This window comes from Arctopsyche grandis, chromosome 7, assembly GCF_051622035.1.
Source record: "Arctopsyche grandis isolate Sample6627 chromosome 7, ASM5162203v2, whole genome shotgun sequence".
Lineage (NCBI taxonomy): Eukaryota > Metazoa > Arthropoda > Insecta > Trichoptera > Hydropsychidae > Arctopsyche > Arctopsyche grandis.
Window position 1 is genome coordinate 26,780,973 of NC_135361.1, and position 21,479 is coordinate 26,802,451.

General features: G+C 35.6%; 1 protein-coding gene across 1 annotated transcript in view; it reads right to left on the bottom strand.

The window, feature by feature from the left end:
* Positions 1-20,881, bottom strand: part of sli (slit guidance ligand) — a 255,009-nt gene extending 234,128 nt beyond the window's left edge. Inside the window, exon 1 of the mRNA XM_077434116.1 lies at positions 20,665-20,881. The gene's annotated coding sequence lies outside the window, so the exon portion shown is untranslated. The remainder of the gene's footprint in view (positions 1-20,664) is intronic.
* Positions 20,882-21,479: the final 598 nt, after the last annotated feature.

The following is a 21,479-nucleotide window of genomic DNA, read 5'->3' on the forward strand; positions in this document are numbered from 1 at the left end:
TATTTTATTTTGTATATAAATATTCAAGATTAATGTAAATTAAAATGTATTTTCTTTAAAATTATCGAAATGTTAAAACGGTTTTATACCAAATTTTCACCACATCTTTATTTCATTCCAATTTCATCCTTTCCAATAGATAAATTTACAAAATACTTACATATTTGATAATAACTACATATGTACATATGTACATACATCCTTAAGGAGGTTTTTAATGTATTTTTTTGACAAAATATCACTAAATGGAGAAATAAAACCTTAAATCTCATTAACAGGTATAACTATAATCATATTTAATTTACACACACATACGTCATTCAAACAATTTAAAAAAATTAATAGTAAAGAATTTAAAAATTAAAACAAGACGTTACTTAAAAAACAAGTATCAATTGCATAGAAAAATATTAACAAAATTATTTTTCCGAAAAGTTGCACTTTGAAACAATTGTTTCCAAACAATCTCCTGCAACCGTAATATAACACCATCGTATATTTGCCTTCGATCGTATCGGACCAGGACATTCGACCAAAACGGCCTCCCCTGCATCCCCCCCCACCCCGCAGCATCCCCTCATCCTCGTTAATTCGAAATTCAAGAGGCGCTCTAAACACCGTGAGGGAAAAACGAGGTAATAGGAGGGGGGAAGAGAAGAAAATACTAGGAGAGCTTTTGAGAACCGTTCGAGTGCGAAAGAGGAATTAAACGTCGTTTTGTGTGTCACAAAAGAGTGAACGCGTTCAATGGTGCAAAAAATATATACTTATACATATATACTTGAGCGGGTAGTTAGTGGAGGGGCGAAAACGTCAATCGAAAGATTCGATTTGCACGATTCAAGTTACGCGACTCTGCTTAGCCGAATTATACAGGCGTGCGAAAAATAAACCGCGCCCTGTTTCGAATAAAGATTTCTCGAGAGTGTGAGAATTTTTTTTTACATAATTAATGTCAAACGCTCATGCAAATGAATATTAAAAGTCAACCGAGCGGTGAGGTGGGGAGGAAAAAAAGATGTAAATTACGCGCGCGACAGTAATTGGACAATTATGTCTGAGTGGATACATATTGCTTGGAGATAATCTTAACGATCGACAAAAAGCACTTAATGAGCGTATAATGATCATTAGGCCGTGTTTAAAAATACGATCAATAAGTGGTAAAATCGAACTCGATTAGAAAACGACGACGGAAACACTTCAATCGCAACCATTTATTTGTCTGCTTCGACGCACTCTCGTACTGTATATGTATTTGCGGTTAATCGATGCCCGAAATAAATAACATTAGAAATGTACATATACTTGTATATATAACCTGACTTGTATGTACGTATGTAAACACTTTTAAAATATGTCTATTTTGAATTAACAGGTCACCTTTAAGAAGTCTACTTGAGACATGTACATACATACATATGTATGTATGTTCATGGTAATTTATTAAGTTTATTTTGAATTCATCTCAGTTGGCCCTCTCTTATACATTCTATATACTATTTAAATCATGGATATGCGTAGAACAAGAAAATTTCGTGGAAAACGTAAATTTTCCATACAACGAATAAAAAAAATCGGAATTTTTAGTAGACCATTTTCTTTTTTCGTACAACGGTTGGGTCTGAATAACTAAAAATTCCGTCCAAATGCCTCATAAATTTTCTACAACTTTTTTAGTTCTGCAGACGATCTGTAACTGTGCATATTCATAAGTACAAATATGTAAATAAGTATTTTAAATTAAAATTCTCAAAATTAAACTATATTGTTGAATTTTCAAAATAACATGTCCTCTTTTTTTATTAACAAATTTCTTTTGTTCTCTCTTTTGTCAAATATGCTGACTTTAAATATTTTGAATTTAATAAATAAGCAATTACGATTTTTTTGGAGTGTTTAATTTGGAGCCTTCGAATTACTTGGTTCTAGGATTATTGAAAATCAACGAGAGCGGTATTTAAATTATTACTATTAAATGTATTATAAAAATATTTTAAATCTGATCTGACCAATATTTATTTCATCAATTTGGCACTTTTAATTTATGGATGTTTACTATATAATTTACGTTACACTATTTTGAAAAACAAACCTTTTCTTAGTAGATAGCATTTTTCTAATGGTAAAGTTAAAGTGAATACGCTACGAGATTTCAAGAATTAGTAAAAAAATGTATCATTTGGGGTGCTAACTGTAAAATTCTTTTCTGATTAAACTAGCACTTACTTTTATTACTACTTCATGTCTGAATTTTCTAATTTTTAAACCATTTCAAATTTTTCGTATAATTTGAAAGTTGCAATACACTCACGATTTCAAGTTACCAGCTGCTAATATACATATGTAATAATATATATTAATACTTATTTCAATAAACTAATTAAATTATTACTTATTTTCTTAAGTTTTTTAATTGTTTGAATGCATTTAATTTATTTTTTAATTGGACTATATCCTCAATCTTAATTTCCGTAAGGAGGCTATCAAGGCTCGTTATATTTATATATTTTAATAAAATTAAATAATTTCCTCTTTTTTACTTCTCAGCTGGCAACCCTATTATATTGTACTTAAATTTACATGTAGAATACATAAAAATAATGCAGGAAGGTATACAAGATACTTAAAACTTTAGAGCTGTGCGCAAATTTCTTACATACGTCACTGCAATTAACACTGCAGCCCAAATTATTAATCAATTATTTATGTTAGCTTTAAATTACATACGAGAATACATATAAGAACACGAATATGAAGCCGGCAATTACCAAATTACCTGTACAAAAGAAAAAAACTACTCTTCTTGACAAATATTTTAAAAATATAATACAAAACAAAATTTTGATTATAGATTATAATAAACTGAAACAAAAAGAAAATCTTTTATAGAACGCACAACTCTAATCAATATAAAAAAATGCACAGTTCAAAAAGCCTTGTAAACCGAATCCAATGCTAATTTCAATACGATACTCATCGAATGAGTCACTTAATTTTATTTCACTGTAATCCACCGATGGTTGTTGAAATAAGTCAATCCAAAACTACATAAAAATACAAAAACTTTCAATTACATACAAAATAATTGAATTAGTACAATCGATCCAAAAAAAAAAACGAACACGATAAACACACTACTTCGATCGTGGCATAAATAGCCTTAGCCACCGTGGTGCAAGAGCGTGTGCACGTTTGCCAATTTTGCAATATGGTAATCGTTCATGATCATGTTTCAAAGCTCGACGTATGTACGTATATAGGATTTTCGCGTGGGCAAATACAACCGCCACAGACGGACGGACGGACACCGAATCAATAGTACCTAGGAGGTATAGTTACGACGAACCACATATGTACTCATAACCGTCATCCGATAAATAACCGACATTACACTAGCATAAAATTCGAAACTGGATCGAAACACACATGAAAACGGCCACGTGACAAAAAATATGAATTTAAAAGAATTTCCTTGCGTGCAAAAGTGGCGCGAGATCGTAAAGCCGAGTGTCCACGCGCCGGGGAAATAATTTTATTTACTACCGAGTTTAAAATCGGGTGAGAGCGCGGACGGCCAATCAATCGACCTCAAAAACGAAAAACTTTTTTCATTTCGCACTCGAGCGTCCACCTTTCTCGAGAGAACGAAGGGGTTATCGGGGAAAAGTAAGCTAATCTCGAAATTCCTATAGATTTGTAAGTACCCGATGGAATCGCACCGTCGCGTTGAGTGGATTTTTTCAAACAAGACGAGGTACTGCCGTTCGACTTCAATACGACGACAATCGAATTGTACTTGAAATTTCTTATCTCGAGAACACTATGGAAAAAGCTCACTCGTGCGAATCGTGGGTAAACTTCAATCGAATTCATTGTGTAAAAAAAATATATATAATACATATGTATTATGTACATATAAAAAATCGGAATATTCATCACGAGTCGTCTTTTCGAGCAGTGACTATATTAATATCAAATGTATATTTCTCAATATGTAAAATAAAAAATGACTTCACCTTTGTACTAACAATTAAATATATGAGTCGTTATATTTGAATGTTGTGTTGTGCGTTTAACAATATTTAAAAAAACTGATGACTTGTAACGAGTTTATTCTGCTTTTCCGAGATTCTGGACATATCGAATTAAAATAAGTGATAAAAAATGTTGATTTAAGTCAAACAGAAATAGTGTGTTTGAAACTAAAAATTGAACTTCCGCCACTTTCAAATATAACGGCTCATACGTGTTTATTTATTTATTAATGACTAATTTAAAGCTTCGTATACTACATACGGATCAACTATCCAGAATATGATGAGACAACAATAAAAATTACACCAACTTTTGCAAATCGACATCGAGAGGAAAGTAGAAAAGAACCAGAAATTCACGGAGTTTCAGTTTAAAAAAACTAAGACAGCACTTTGGCAAAAGTACCAAATCGTTTTTCGGGGATGCAGTATCAAAAGTATCCAAACTTTCATGATCATGAACCGCGTCACTCGTAAAAGAAGTAAAACATTTAACATCCATTTTTTTTATCATTTCATGAAACCTTCTTCAACGTATGAACACTTGTTGCCTGTGTAAGATCCTGAGTAGGTTTAGTACAAACGTATGTGTACATAATTCCAAGCCGTTAAAAACTTAAAAACTGAGTCATAAAAATGTTGAATGCCGAAACATAATTAACGTACGTAAATACGTTATTCCGCCGAAAAGATCCTAGTCAAGTATTAAATATCTTGAAAACCGCAGCTTTGTGAACACATCTTTATAAATCACTAGCTGTATTACCCGGCTTCGCTCAGTGTTTATAATATAAACCGCTTAAACATGACTAAGCTAATTTAATTAAAAAAAAAAAAAAAATTAAAAAATTAAAAAAAAAAATTTAAAAAAAAATTTAAAAAAAATCAAAAAAAAAAATCAAAAAAAAAATAAAAAAAAAATCAAAAAAAAAATTTAAAAAAATCAAAAAAAAAATCATTTTTTTTTTTGCCTTCTAGGGCTTCGCCCTCGGCACCCCCCTGAGCCTTTGCCTTCTAGGGCTTCGCCCCTCCACGCCCCATGAGCAATTGCCGTTTAGGGCTTCGCCCCCATGATCAGTTGCCTTTTAGGGCTTCGCCCCTCCGCGCCCCCATGATTCAAAGCCGTCTAGGGCTTCGCCCCCCTTAGTTAATGCCTTTTAGGGCTTCGCCCCCCGCGCCCCCAAGATTAATTGCCGTTTCGGGCTTCGCCCCCCTTAGTTAATGCCTTTTAGGGCTTCGCCCCTCCGCACCCCCATGATTAAATGCCGTCTAGGGCTTCGCCCCCCCTAGTTAATGCCTTTTAGGGCTTCGCCCCCCGCGCCCCCAAGATTAATTGCCGTTTAGGGCTTCGCCCCCCTTAGTTAATGCCTTTTAGGGCTTCGCCCCTCCGCGCCCCCATGATTAAATGCCGTCTAAGGCTTCGCCCCCATGATCAGTTGCCTTTTAGGGCTTCGCCCCTCCGCGCCCCCATGATTAATTGCCGTCTAGGGCTTCGCCCCCCTTAGTTAATGCCTTTTAGGGCTTCGCCCCTCCGCGCCCCCATGATTAAATGCCGTCTAAGGCTTCGCCCCCATGATCAGTTGCCTTTTAGGGCTTCGCCCCCCGCGCCCCCAAGATTAATTGCCGTTTAGGGCTTCGCCCCCCTTAGTTAATGCCTTTTAGGGCTTCGCCCCTCCGCGCCCCCATGATTAAATGCCGTCTAAGGCTTCGCCCCCATGATCAGTTGCCTTTTAGGGCTTCGCCCCTCCGCGCCCCCATGATTAATTGCCGTCTAGGGCTTCGCCCCCCTTAGTTAATGCCTATTAGGGCTTGCGCCCCATGAGGCTGGGCCCCCCGGGCCCCCTTCGGGGCCCCACGGGGCTGCGCCCCTTGTGGCGCCCCCTTTTGAGCCCCATGGGGCTGCGCCCCATGAGGCTGGGCCCCCCGCGCCCCCTTCGGGGCTTCACGGGGCTGCGCCCCTTGTGGCACCCCCTTTTGAGCCCCATGGGGCTGCGCCCCATGAGGCTGGGCCCCCCGGGCCCCCTTCGGGGCCCCACGGGGCTGCGCCCCTTGTGGCGCCCCCTTTTGAGCCCCATGGGGCTGCGCCCCATGAGGCTGGGCCCCCCGGGCCCCCTTCGGGGCCCCACGGGGCTGCGCCCCTTGTGGCGCCCCCTTTTGAGCCCCATGGGGCTGCGCCCCATGAGGCTGGGCCCCCCGCGCCCCCTTCGGGGCTTCACGGGGCTGCGCCCCTTGTGGCACCCCCTTTTGAGCCCCATGGGGCTGCGCCCCATGAGGCTGGGCCCCCCGGGCCCCCTTCGGGGCCCCACGGGGCTGCGCCCCTTGTGGCGCCCCCTTTTGAGCCCCATGGGGCTGCGCCCCATGAGGCTGGGCCCCCCGGGCCCCCTTCGGGGCCCCACGGGGCTGCGCCCCTTGTGGCGCCCCCTTTTGAGCCCCATGGGGCTGCGCCCCATGAGGCTGGGCCCCCCGCGCCCCCTTCGGGGCTTCACGGGGCTGCGCCCCTTGTGGCACCCCCTTTTGAGCCCCATGGGGCTGCGCCCCATGAGGCTGGGCCCCACGGGGCTGCGCCCCTTGTGGCGCCCCCTTTTGAGCCCCACGGGGCTGCGCCCCTTGTGGCGCCCCTGGCGGGGCCCCATGAAACTACTCGCTTTGCGCCCCCGCGGGGGTGAATCCATTGAATCGAAAAAAACAAATCGGCGCCCATGGATCGAAAAAAAAAAAAATCGAATCACGTGTTCGATGACGTCACCGATGTACGGACGACGACGACGACGACGAAGGCGACGAAGACGACGACGACGACGACCAAGGATATTTACATACATACAAAGTCTCTTTCCAAATTATAGATTAGATATAAAGATGGAATTACATTTTACAAAAAAAATCACTAATCACGAAGAATCACATCTTAATTTTCTAAAGACGATTCCACAATATAAGAAACGCACACCAACAACCATATTGTATATATATTTTTCAAAATGAAACAAAATAAATAATAAACAAAACAAAGCCAGCAGCATAGCTCGGACGTTAAGCTTCTGCTTACCGTCAAGAAGGTGCCGGGTTCTATCCCTGAATGAAAATGAATTTTTCAGAGTATGCTGTTGGTCAGACCTGGATTTGTGACTCCAGGTTGATCGTTTCCTATCAGAGTTTGCCAATTTTCTCTGATTTCATTGTTGAAACGGTTCCCGGAAAAAAATTGGCTAAAAATCCTTCCTACCTACTATGTCACCACTATTTGAAATTTGATGGATGTACAATAAAAATTTATGTACAATTCATAGATGTCTCGTTAATTTGCGAGTTTTTTCAGTGTCTCGCAATTCAACGACTTATAATAAAAAAAATGCTGCATTTGTATTTGTAATTGGCCAGGAAGGCGCATTGGGATTTACCTGTAAGGCCTTCCTGGTATATATGTAAAAATAAAATAAAATAAAATAAAACGTCTCGCCATATGTTTCATATTAGCACGAAACTACTTGTGACACATTGAAATACTGACATTATCTTATATAATAAGAACTGAAGCAACAAGTATCAACATTCAAGTTACACAAGCACACATTAATAGAAGCATTCCACAAATACAAAACTTGTTTTTCCGAATATCGAATACTTTGCTGTTTTGCCTTTGCCCATCAATATATTGACATTGTTCAATATAGTGCGTCTCCTGCATGAACTGTACTTCAAACAATCATACAAAACACATTATAATCCTACATATACTATCCTAGATACAATATTACAGAATAAATTCTAGTCAATACAAACATTAAGTCCCAATAAATCGATTTTAATCGAACCCCAAAGTCTCACAATTTCATACCAGAATTGAAACATTCGCTTATTGAATTCAATCGACAGATTGTATTAGTCACTATTAGACATTGAAGATATGTACAGTGAAGACGAGAGCTATGGTCTGCGCTTATATATATATATATATATATATATATATATATATATATATATATATATATATATATATATATATATATATATATATATATATATATATATATATATATATATATACATATGTATATATGTACTATGTAAGTTTCCCGCTTTCGGCTTAGCAGGGCGGTTAATAATTTGCGGTTTAATCTCGCAAAAAACGATGATGCCGCAAAACCAAAAGAGATGTATACATCTCGAATAATGGCCGCAGTGTTTACTCTGGCCGCAAAAGCCCTTTGAGGAAGATTAATTGGTACCTATCGAGGATTTGCCGATAATCTTCCCGTTCGTTCGTTCATATCAGCGCTCGTCGCGGTCCTCTCGAAAACGTTCTGTGTAAGTAGGGAGAGTCAGTAGTCAGTATCTTCATAGATTTAATTAACTAAAATAAATATTTGATACTTTTCAAGATCACCATTTCAAACTTCATATCTTTGAACTTGCATCGACTCGGTATGATTTCGGACAAATTAATCAAATTTCTGTTTAGGAAGTAGGTTCATGTCCACTATAGGAATTCGAATGGCAATTCATTGATACAACCAGTTGGGACAATACACTGTTGCAACAAACTAATAGTTGGAAGGTTTTTATAATAATAATAAATATTAATAAACGGTAGTGCAATATTTTCTTAAATAACATTAGACAAAGAAAAAACTATCCGATAAACATTCTCTGACACCAAATTTAGGCGATTTGTCGTATTAAAATTGCTAGCGACGATGAAATATCGCAGGTACAGATCTCTACGACTGAAAAATCGCCAATATGTAGGCCACGCCAACTTCTATATAAATTTAGCCAGGAATATAGTTCACTGGTTGCGTTAATGCTAACCATCGAGAGGTTGCCGGACTTGAGCCCCGAGATCACCTCAATTGAAGAGAGTATTTCTGCAGTGCTGCTGGTCAGACATGGATATTTGTGCTCCAACTTGATCGTTTCCTATCAGAGTTACCAATTCATTTGATTTCATTGTTGAAACGGTTCCTCATCAAATTTTCAAAACCATCCTACCTTATATTTGTCACCATTATTTGAATATAATTTAGAATCTATAAAGTTGCATATGTACAAGTTTGAAAAGTTAACCCGTAATAGCATTATGGGAAAATATAAATTTAATTGAATTTGAATAATGAAAGAGTTTTCCGTTTACAGATCTCGAGTCTACCAATTGAATAATAATATTTCCTAATTTAATCTAACAAAAACACAATTAATTCATTCAGAACAAGAGCAGCTTCTTCCCACTTCCCATATATTTAAGTCGAATAGAGCCACAAATCCATCACGAATTTGCCCCATATTTACACTGACTAACCTCATACCAATTAAACAAACATAATTATTGACTCACCCTGATATGCAAACAAATACACATACATATCCATATTATATAAACGCATACGGTCCGAATGATTGAGACGCCGGATATCCGGATCGGCACGGATAACTTCCGGTCCGGTTAACGTCTCAGACCGAAATAAGAAGAAGAAGAATAATAATAATAGCAATGGTAATAAAAAAAGGAAACGTCTAAACGCATTCCCCTTCGCCGGTGACAAAGTGGAGCGAATATAGAGTAGGACGAGGAGTGGGTCTATCTCGTCCCGGGAAGATTATGCAAATGTCCACACACGCGTGCACACACCCTTTCGACAAAATATCGCCATTTGTCAACGGCTTATTGGTTTTTGGACACCGAGGCCCGAGGAGAGAGAGAAGACGCGGAGAGTTTAGGAGACGCACGAGGAGAATAAAAATGAAAAACCCGTTTTTCGCGGTTCATTAGAGCTCGGTCGCTTATTAAAAGCGCGATAAATAACGCCGCCGTTTCGCCGACGATCAATTTTATTTCGCAATATGTATGTATGTGTATGCATAAAACTATATATTCGGCGAGTGCGTTAGTAATTGACCAATTTGTAATGTGAGCTTCGCCGTAAATTAATGTTAATCGATCGAAAATCGTAAATCTGATGTTCCGAATTAGGGCCACCTTCCGTTCTCTTTTCGGGGTTCAAAAAGTGTATACACACACACTTTTGTATACATGTACATATGTATAATGCATACATGACTTGGAGTGTATACCAGACCCAATTCTAGTGGCAAAGTAAAAAAAAAATCAATTAGATTTCTAAATTGGGCTGCTGACCTTTAGAAAGTGACACTATAAACATAAATTATGAAATAAGATAACTAATTGCCATATCTAAAAGATTTGGTGATTTAAAAATTTCACAGTTTCGCGAAGAATGAAAGAAGCAGTGAATTCTAATTACAAACACAAATGAAAAATTCAAAATTCAAAACAAAAGTGACAAATTTGTATAAAAGCTGAAATGATTCCTATTTTAGTTCCGATTCCCGATTCTAATTTCAGACCCGAATCCCAATTCCTATTTTAGTTCCGGTTTCGGATACCTATTTCAGTTCCGATTCCTGATTCCTATTCCGGTTACGACTTCGGTTGTGAATTAGATTCCGATTACGATTACGACGACAATTGTTTATTATTATACATAGAACTTTATTTTCTCATATACTGTAAGTACGTACGTAATTTTTTATTTCAATCTTATCAATTCTTTTTCCGAACCCACCCGTTAAAATATACACAGGCAAACACTAACTATTCAAAAAAAGCTAAAATAAAACAGTAGTTATTTCCCAAATTAAATTTGACAGATTTGGGTAACATAATTTGTTCAATAAGTAAACTTTCGCCATGCTGCCTTTTCACGAACAAATTAAATTATTTTTCGAATGATACCGCACGCGAATATTTCTTTTTAAATAATATTAAACGCAAATTGAATATTCAATTAAAAATATCAAAGCAACACGCATAGAACTTATAAAAATAATTAAAAGCCTCATAAGCCTAATAAGCCTAAAAGCCTCATAAACATAATAAGATAATTTACTTCAAAAAGTTACACGACTCGTATCACACTATACATTTTAAAATCAGCAGCTTTAAGACGTCATATATGTATGTAGATTATTCAACCATATATGTATAGGTATAATATAAATATATTTTTTCACTCACATTTCAGAATAATAAATTTAATAAAACGTAGCGACGGTGAGTGATAGCAACGGAGACAGGAATACAATATACAAGAGTACCTAATCATCCGATACTGTTTCGCTTTCATTTGTTGATTTCCCAGCGGGAACTACCACGCTCGTAAGTAAATCCTTTAAAAAGCAAAAAAAAAAATAAACACCGACAGACTTCAAGTTGCAAAACCGTAAAGCAGAATAAGACTCAACACCAAATATTGCAGTCGGTATGGGGAAAAAAAAAATAAAAACCAAAAAATGTCCATACATTTAAAGCGTGGTCATCAATCGATCAACGAAACGAACGAAAATACGAATCGCCGAATTCGCTTATCGGCACAAATTATATTCGCAAAAGACGGATATCGGGAAAATCCCAGGATTAAAAGCCTCAACTCCCCGTTTCTTCGTCTCGCTTTGATGTCGCAGACTCGGCGAAATATTATCCTAATTAAGTCCTTATATTTATTTTGCAGAAAACCTCTCCATTCTGGCTGTGCTCTCCCTCTCGAAATACGCAAAAATACATTTAATAATACATCCATACGAACGTACTATATAATAAGTACATATGTATGTATACAGATTGGCCATAAAAACGAGTCTTATTGATCATATCAATTTCCAACGAGATAAATATTTTCACGGGTGATGATATACGCAAATCACTCTGATTTATTACAAATATATCCTTCCTACTATAATATATAACTAAATACATACATATATGTATGTATATGGAATAGAAAAGCAGGATATAAAGATTATGAAAAGTAAAAAAAATGTCGTATACTATTATGTATGTATATAAATATTTGCATAATATACTACGTATGTACATAGCATATACTACGTATATTCATAGCATGTACGCTATACTTAATCCGCTCTTATCCATTATATTTATGTATACAAGTTTAAGATTACGATACTTATTATATGTACATGCGAATGCGAGATATATGTAGGTCTGGAAGAGTGCCACGACCATAATTTACAAGATCGTTATGCAAATTATGCTAATGCGAATTATGAAGACGACTTCTCGAAAAACTTTTCGGTTCGACTCATTTATTTATTTATTGCGAAAATCCAGCGAGTGTGACGCCTACACTTATACAACACGCGTAATAAATTTATTTTTTTAATTTCGTCCTAATTGGCGCGTAATAAGTTGAGGATTTATTGGACTTCTCGGAAGACGAAGAGCTCACTTTGATATCTATATAAATACACACGTGTGCGTATAATAATTCTTTCAAGAGAAAAAAAAATACGCAAAAGCGTCAGGTACAACAAACCAATCAAAATATTTCATTCAACTTGTAGCTCACTAAAATAAATCACATTACATATATACATAAAATGTATGAATGTTTGAAACTTACATAGAATACACCATACACATGTATGAACATACATATATTCAAAATTATTCGATTAAGTTAATGAATCTCAATTTTCGAGAAGGGAAATATGCCATATCGAATTTGTCATATGAATGAAAACGGAATAATAGAAGACGAAAAGCAAAGATGAGATCTTCTGAAGTCTGAGTACAATAACGAAAGAATGAAATAAAATATGATGTTTAATGGCGACGAAACGCACACACACACACACACACACATACATACACCCAAAAGGCAAGACAAAAGGGAAAATCGGAGGACAAAGGACAACAGATTATTTAAGTAGGACGAGATTTTTCATAAGCAAAAATTGTCCATCAAAAATTCACAAACAAACAAATGAAAAAAAGCAACGACAACGCTTATATTGAACCTTGTTTACCCCAAGATTTTAATTAAAAAATCTCGGGTGACCTGTACGCAGATTTCGCACTGGAACATTTCATTTTTTAAAACACAGACACGATATTAGAACATCAAAAACTTCTATGGCACATGCTGATACCAATATTAAATAAAAATACGCCATTCAATATTAATCCCATAATATAAAATAAAAAAGCTATATACCACTTGTATTCAGATGATACACGGAGAGAGAAGAAAAAAACGTTAAATTTAATGTGAAATGAAACTCTTCAGACCCGGAACTCGCAGACACAGATCGTGAAACTTTATGCCACTACGAGAAAATCAACAATAGAGACGCAAATACGACTTTAACGATATAAATTCAAATTTGAATCTCGCAAGTCTCTGCCTTACTTACTTAGAGAGCTGTAAAGAAATAAAGCTTGAAGCGACTACGCCTAAAATAAATTCAAGGAATTATGTATTCATATCATATACATGTGTATAATATGAATGTGTATGCAGATAGACGTCAATAAATCTGCCAATCTGTTAACTGAAATAATTTGAATAGACACACATACATATGCCTACATAGCACATAACGGACAATCTCGTATCATTGTCCCAAAGATAACCGCTAAGTAGATGAAGAAAGTAAATAATAATGAATCGTTCACCCGTACTTTAAGTCGTATAAGAAAAAAAATCCAATGCAAACACAATACTTTTTGACTGACATTTCCTTCAGTACAATTTCGATAACATTATTCTGGTCGGACCGGTGGGTGCCAAGCAAACTATTGCTTTAACACAACGTCATAGACCTTTTAAGTGTCCACTTAAAACCAATCTTTCCGTTGTATCCATTGTCGGCATATATTATATCAGAATATTTCAATATGGCGTTCCACTAAGTGATCCACGGATTTTCTTCCTCGTCGATATTATGTACATATATACCTATAAATACATTGTATGTACATTCGATATTCGATTTCGCCATTGTAAAACGCACACGTCGTTCGACTCGGTCGTTCATAAAAGGAAACTTGTTCCAGATTCGATTCGAAAGGGAGGGAGGAGAAAAAATGATAAATAAATAAATACGTATTTACATTTACGTACTCGATAAGGAGCATCGCTCATAACAAATTTAGCACTTGTACCGTAATAAAATCTAATAAAAAAATACATAAGCTTTGAACAAATTCCTATTAACAAACATACATATATGTATATACCTACTAAAAGAAACCCTTTACGCCTTTTTGGTGAAAAGGGGGTAGAAGAATACGGTCGCAGATTAGGGGTTAGATTAATTGATAGCGTACGTACGTTCTTTTCAAATGTAACAACTCACCCCACACACTCACACAGAATGGTGTAAAATCTATCAAAATGTCAAACAAAACATTCGTTTGGATGGATTATCGTACTACATATGTATGTATATGACAGGGAATACAATCAATTATTTTTATGGGACCGCATAAGTAACATTTAATGTATGTACAAACATACATAACGAGTCTTTCAAAAGCCATATTGAATTACTTAAAGTAATATAAAGTAGAAAAATCGATGATATTAACAAACCGGCTGTTCTAAATACATACATACATACGTTCCCGAATTCTCGGAACAATTTTCAAAGCTAATTTTAGCAGTTTTATAAGTAATTTAGCGAACCTTTGGTAAACATATGGCACGTGGTACAAATTGCTTACACATTTAATTAAATTTGAATAATGAAAAAAATCAGCCAGCAGTGTAGTTCGGTGGTTGCGTTAATGCTAACCACCGAGAGGTGGGTTGATCCTGTGGGTTGACCTCGATTGAAAAAAAATTATTCCGAGTATAGTCTTAAGTTCTTTTGGTCAGACTAAGATATTTGTGACTCCAATTCGATCGTTTCCTATCAGAGTAAGCTAATTAATAGTAATTTAAAGCCAATTTATCTGATTTCATTGTTGAAATGGTTCCTTATCAAATTGGCAAAGACCATCCTACTGTGTCACCACTATTTTATTATGATTTAAGTTGAATATGGCAACCAGATAACGGCATTATGGGAAAAATATAAAATTGGGCCCATCAGCTATGCTGCATTTCCCAAAGTATAAATAATTTAAAAAAAAACCTACATATATATTTGTTTATAAAATTATTCAATAGAGTAAGGGAGAGAGACGGGATAGTTGCTAAAATACACACACTTTTTAGAAAAATTATGTGGTACTTGAAAATTTATCAATGTTAGCCAAAAAGGGTCGAGTATAATAAAGTATTTTCAAATGCGGCACTTTTCCAAACTATACGGAACATAAAAATTTCAAACAAATGAAAAACTCGGCAACATTTCAAAAGTGGAAAACGCTTTCAAATTGACAAATCAATAGATACTGAATAAATTAGTTCCTTATAATAACCGAAATTTTCATCATATACTATATATGTATTTATTAATTAATATCAGTAACATGCAGTATTACAATTTTTTTCAATACATTGACACCAAAAAAGTTTCAACCTATTTCTTTCTTTATTTATTTATTTAACCATTTATATATTATCCGCGACCATAGGTTGCCCAGGGCGACACCTATGATCAAACTTTTGTACATGCATACATACATACATCGAATTCATCGAATAAAACTAAAGAGTTCAATATTGCTGCTGCTTCACTCAACTCATCCAGGAAGTCGACTGTCAAATGTGTGCAACACACACAGGCGGTCTAAAGAAATAAGAATCAAAAAAATTATATCCCTTAAAAAATACGAAACAAGACATTGTACCTTTTAAAATGTATTTAGGTTGTCTTGTTGTATCCTACTTGTGGATTGCTTTTGCAAGTTACAACTTGTAACACACCCGAACTATAATTTGAGGAAATAACGGGATAGCAGGTATATGTATAGGTATATGCAGGTTCAAATGTATTTTTTTTATGTATAATTGATGAGTATATTATTTTCGTTATGTATTAATTTATGTTTAATTGTTATTTTGTTTTTTTTTGTGTTATATTTTTTGACCATTGTGGCGCTTTAGGAATTCCTGTTATGCCACAATGGTCTGTTTAGAATAAAATAAATAAATAAATAAATGTTCGGTCCGCATAGAGCTAGGTATTTTATGTTCTATTATCTTTTTATTTTTATTTATTTATCTTTACAGATGTATAGGTATATGTATATTTCTTCAAGGATGTTGAGTATTGGTTGGTCCTAGTCCAATCCTAAGTCCTAGATGTGGGATTGGAGGTAAAAACACTACATATACATATATTCATGAATTAACCTGAAAACATTCAGTCTCTCTTGTCATTTGGTCCCGTTCAGAACTAAAACTTTTTGTTTTCCTTCTGTTTTTCTGATAAGATGTTTTTATTACTCGCATGCACTTCCTTTATTTATTATTAACACGATTCATACAAATGCTGATGAAATTAAAGAACGGCCGATTTAAGTTTGCACACAGGCGGCTAAACTCCTAGTTTGCTAATATTCCATCAATGACAGCCAAACTGAACTGTGCAGACCTTCTTGCAAAAACGTTGAGATTACTGAATACGTAGCAATGTACTCAATGACAGAATAGTACGTACACAATGATATATTTTCCTTTTAGACAGCTGACATGCATATTTGTATTTAAATACGCGACACGAAAAAACATTTGTTTTTCTTTTATTTGAAAAATTATTTATTTTTTGTTTTCACAAAACAATTTTACACTGCTCGCAACTTTCTTAAAAATTCTTAAAATTACAATCCGGACATACCAGACGTGCAGTATTTGAACAACTGCATACATATGTATAGGTACATATGTACATACATATACATATAATACGAGATGAACGATTTCCGTCGAGCGTTCGAACGACCTTCCAAATTCGACAGGTGACAAATCGCGGTTCGCGGAAATAAGACGCCACTCGACGGCCATACATATGTACATGCATACACCGCTCGCGAATAAAATCGAATTAATCCACCATTAACGAGTTCATAAATTCGGCAAACAATCCGAATTTAATTCGATTTATTCGGAACGAAGCGGGCCAGAGAGCGTGCTCGCGCGTGCGCGCGCGCGTTATTTAACACGAAGACACTAACAAGATTTCGCATACTAATTTCGCAACGGTGAAATTTCACAAGAGAAAATGAAAATTATTTAAATATGTTTACGCGCGTCGCACAGGAAAACAAAATAATTTCATAATGAAATACGCCATTTAAACTAATAATCACTCGACAATGAAAACGTACACAAGAAATCCAATTTGAGCAATTAAGCCTCAAAAACGAACGAAAATCACGGAGGACCGAGAGGGGAAAATTCATCGGAAACGCCGCCGTTGTCTCCAAATTAATTCCCGGAGCGCAAAGGGTCAACATCAACAAAACGGTGAAATAATACAAACCCCTACCCCCTCCCCCCCATAATAAAAACTTTCTCCCATTTGAATTTCGATATTGGAATTTCATAGACATATTTCGCATAATTAACATTATTATTATATTATTAATTAGCTCAACAAATTATTCTCCCTTTATCGGGATCAAACAAAATTAATTTAACGAGGTTTCCTCATCAAACAACGTTTAAAAAAATAATGAATAGCAATATAAAATATATGTACCTTGGTTACTACATATTTGCTTGGGGCGTGAATTGTATAACAATATACATACATACAAACATTTGTATGCGAATTAGTCGTGCATACATATATTCCGAATTTTCCTCTCAAAATAAATTTACACTTAAACATTTCCAACGACATCTAAATAAATAAATGATATAATAAACAAACCGAATTTGTCGGGCAAGCTAAAGTAAAAAAAAAAGATTTAAGTTAGAGCACTTTGTATATTTGATTTTTAAATGCTTTTTATTATTACTAAATTATATTCACAATACATCGTGTATCTATTTTAATAGCTACTGATCTACTGATCATTTTCTATTTTGCAATTAACCATTTTATTTTTGTTAGCAATTTAAGTATTATATTATTCTAATGTCAATGTACAGTATGTATAATCAATGCTTTCTTAAAAACCTATTTACAACTCTTATCACTTTAGATACGATCCTTACAAATTTAGAGGTCCTAAATTGATAACCGTAGATTTTGAATGTCGGACAAACAAACTGCATAAGCAAAGACATTGAAAAATTGAATAAAAACTCCTACTTAGGACTCCAAGCCCTTTAAAAACCAAGGTCTTAGATATACATAAGTGCCATAAGATAGTATCCACCAAATAATAGTGGTCAAATAAAACTGTATAATTTTACATATCGGACATTTATGTATGTACATACATATGTACATACAAATTAACATTTTTGAAATTCATTTTTATATTTCATTATAATTCATACGACTTCCGACCTGTTCAAGAACGAACGTAAAAGGATTTTTGATTCTTATTACTTTTATTCCTTTTTCGTGTTGAAAATTATTAATTCCGAAAGTTAATTAAACCTCCCGATATTGGATTTTCGTCTCCGAATACTTTTATTTTAACTTTTACAACTTTCGATTCGGTCCCCGTTCCCCCATACCGTCGCGAAATTTTTCGTGCGCGAAAAATTTAACTAAGACGCATAACCGAATTCGAAAAGTTTCCAAAAATAAAATAAAATGAAATAACTCCGTCGAAGGCGAACAGGCAACATAAATAAACGTCCTCGCCAATTATTTGTTTTCGGGGTCCAAATCCGGACAAACTTTACGTATAATGGGGTCGATGAGCGTCACTATTGTCCCTTCGTTGATAATAATAATGAACTTTTCAACCCTTACGCATCGGCCGAATTGATATTTCCGCGAATATTGCCGAGAGTTTTGTTCAATTTTCGCAACGGGCGAAATTCCAGGGCATCTCGAAGATCCCCTCATTTAAATATATGCAATTAAACCCTTTCGCCCTCCCCCCCCCCCCCCCGAACTCGGTGCGCCATATGGCACGCCGAATTTATACACGCGTTTTTCATTACGCGGTCTCGCCGTACGTAAGATGCGAATATATTTTAATAATAATATAATATGCAAAAATATCCAATACTACGTATATACACATGTATACCACAATATTGTAAAACATGAATGAATTAATGCCAAAGGGGACGGCGAGACTATTCTTAATTCAGCCGTGCATATTTTATTATTTATGTATACGAGCATATTCAAATAAGCCGACTTTTTAAACAGATTTCAACTTAATTTAAAAATTAATTATACGATTGATTATTTTAAACATCGATTTTTATCAAAATAAGATTGATTCGTGGCCATTTCATTATTTAAATACACATTTTAAAAATACAACTGATGATATAATAAAGTTTATTTGCATATTGTACAATTTTTATCAATAGTAGACGCAACAGTATTGTTTCATAGTATTTGGCTTAGTATGAGTTTATTAAATATTATATACAATTTTTATCTACATATACAGTCGATGCAACAGGATATGTTTTCATAGTATTTGACTTAAAATGTGTCTATTTTTAATTATTAATCTTATTATGAACATAGCATATGTATAATTACGGCCGGCGTTGCTCGGATGATGAAAATTAAGGAAAAAATCATATCAAGAGCTCCAAATCCTTTCATAGCCCGTCTACGGTTTAAGTTATAAGATAGTATCCACCAAATAATAGTGGTCATAAGTCTGTGATTTGGATAAAAAAAACTGTGGATTTGCAAAGCGGACATATATAACATTTGTATCATCATAATCGTCATTTACAGCCATTTACCATCCAATACTGGATGAAAGCCTCTTCGAAACGCTTACAATTGTCTCTATTTTGCGCAACTCTCATCCATCTAGCTGCAAACATTTTTCTAATTTTTCAATTTGTATGTAAATGAGATAAAATGAATGGTAGTTAATCTCTAATATTATTTATGAGTTTTAAACTCTCTTTACTGTTCATAATTAATCTTAGTTTATCTAATCATATTAGAGATCAAATACTATAAACAAAAATATTTTAAATCAAGCACTTTATGTACTTAAATTATATTATTTAATTTATCAATTCAAATAGTTTTCAATATCTATTTCACACATTCTTGTTAGTATTAGTATAGTATTTTCTCATTTTAATGTAATTGGATACAGCAAATTAAGAAAAAAGCTTAAAAACCTATTTAAACCGATCTCTATTATCTATGATTTTAGCGAAAATTTTATTCATTATGTATGTCCTTTTAAAAATGTTGCGTTTCAAAAATTAAATAAAAAAATTTATATTATACTAATTATGATGAAAAAAAAACAATAGAATTCAACGCTTATTGAACGAACTATTTTAAAAAGTTAATGAATAATTTAATACATATAAATACATAATATATAAGTTTTTGTATAATGTATAATATTATCAATTTCTGTTGCATCTTTCAATCATCGTATTTGATTCAAACAATATTTCAAACATGCATAGAAAACTTTAAATTAATTTGAATAAAAAATAAATAAAAACAAACGAAACGTCATCGATGTAAAAATTACAGGAAATGAATATATGTATGTGTGTACTTGTGTAGATCTATAATAATCAACACATCACCAAAAAGTGCAAGATGCACGTGACAGATGGTGCAACGAAATATATATTTTACAGATAGCATATTTTGGTTTGTACAATATTATAAGAAGAGGTTAGTAAAGAGAAAACGGTTCACCTTCCCGTTGCATCGTATGCACTGATCAGAGCATAAACAACAATAATAACAAAACGCGAAAGGGTTGACGCGGATTGTTTACCTTTTGCGGGGAGATGCACGCGGAAGCTGCGACCGGCGGATGCGGAAGTGGGAGAAGAAACCGGAAGCCGGGAACGAAACCCGGTCCTGGTAGAGTCGCTGTCGCGAAAGATGGCGCGCGTTGACAGAGTGCACGATCACGGACGAAACCACTTTGGCAGTAGAGCACGAAGGAGTGAGAGCACGCGTCTTTCGTGCGCGGAGCACGAGTCGAGACTGAAGCTGCGGTGTGTGCGAGTGCAGTGGTAGCGCGTGTGTGCGCGCGCCAGCTCATACACACCACTGCCATGCTCCAGGGGTTACCAACTCTGGCCTCTATCGGCTCACCTGTGTCTCGGCTCGGTTTGTAGTTCCGGTTCGGATGTAAATGTGTCCTGGTCGAACTAATTGTATCACTTCCGGTTGGTTAAAAAATCACAATTAGCTTTAGACCGGTGGGGTGCCGTGAAATTCTCCATGTTTTTGTCGCGCAGCCTGACTTGGGTTTTAGGGATAGATGGCACTCGGACTCGGGTACTTTGGGACTGGGTTTTAGGGATATGTAGATGGATTTTCGGATATACATATGGGACTCGGAGTCAAAAAGCATTTCGGCTTGTCCAAAATAGAACAAAATTTGCGCAGTGTGTTAATAATGATAATCGGATTATTGCGCAAATTGCGATCGCGCGCACGATAATCGTTGCATTCGAATAATTGGCACTCTATTTCCAATTCATTAGATGACGCCACGAAAGAGTATCAACTTTAAGATTTAGAAAAAAGCATGATTTAAATTAAAAGCAGTTTGGCTTAGTGATAGCGTATATATTTAGC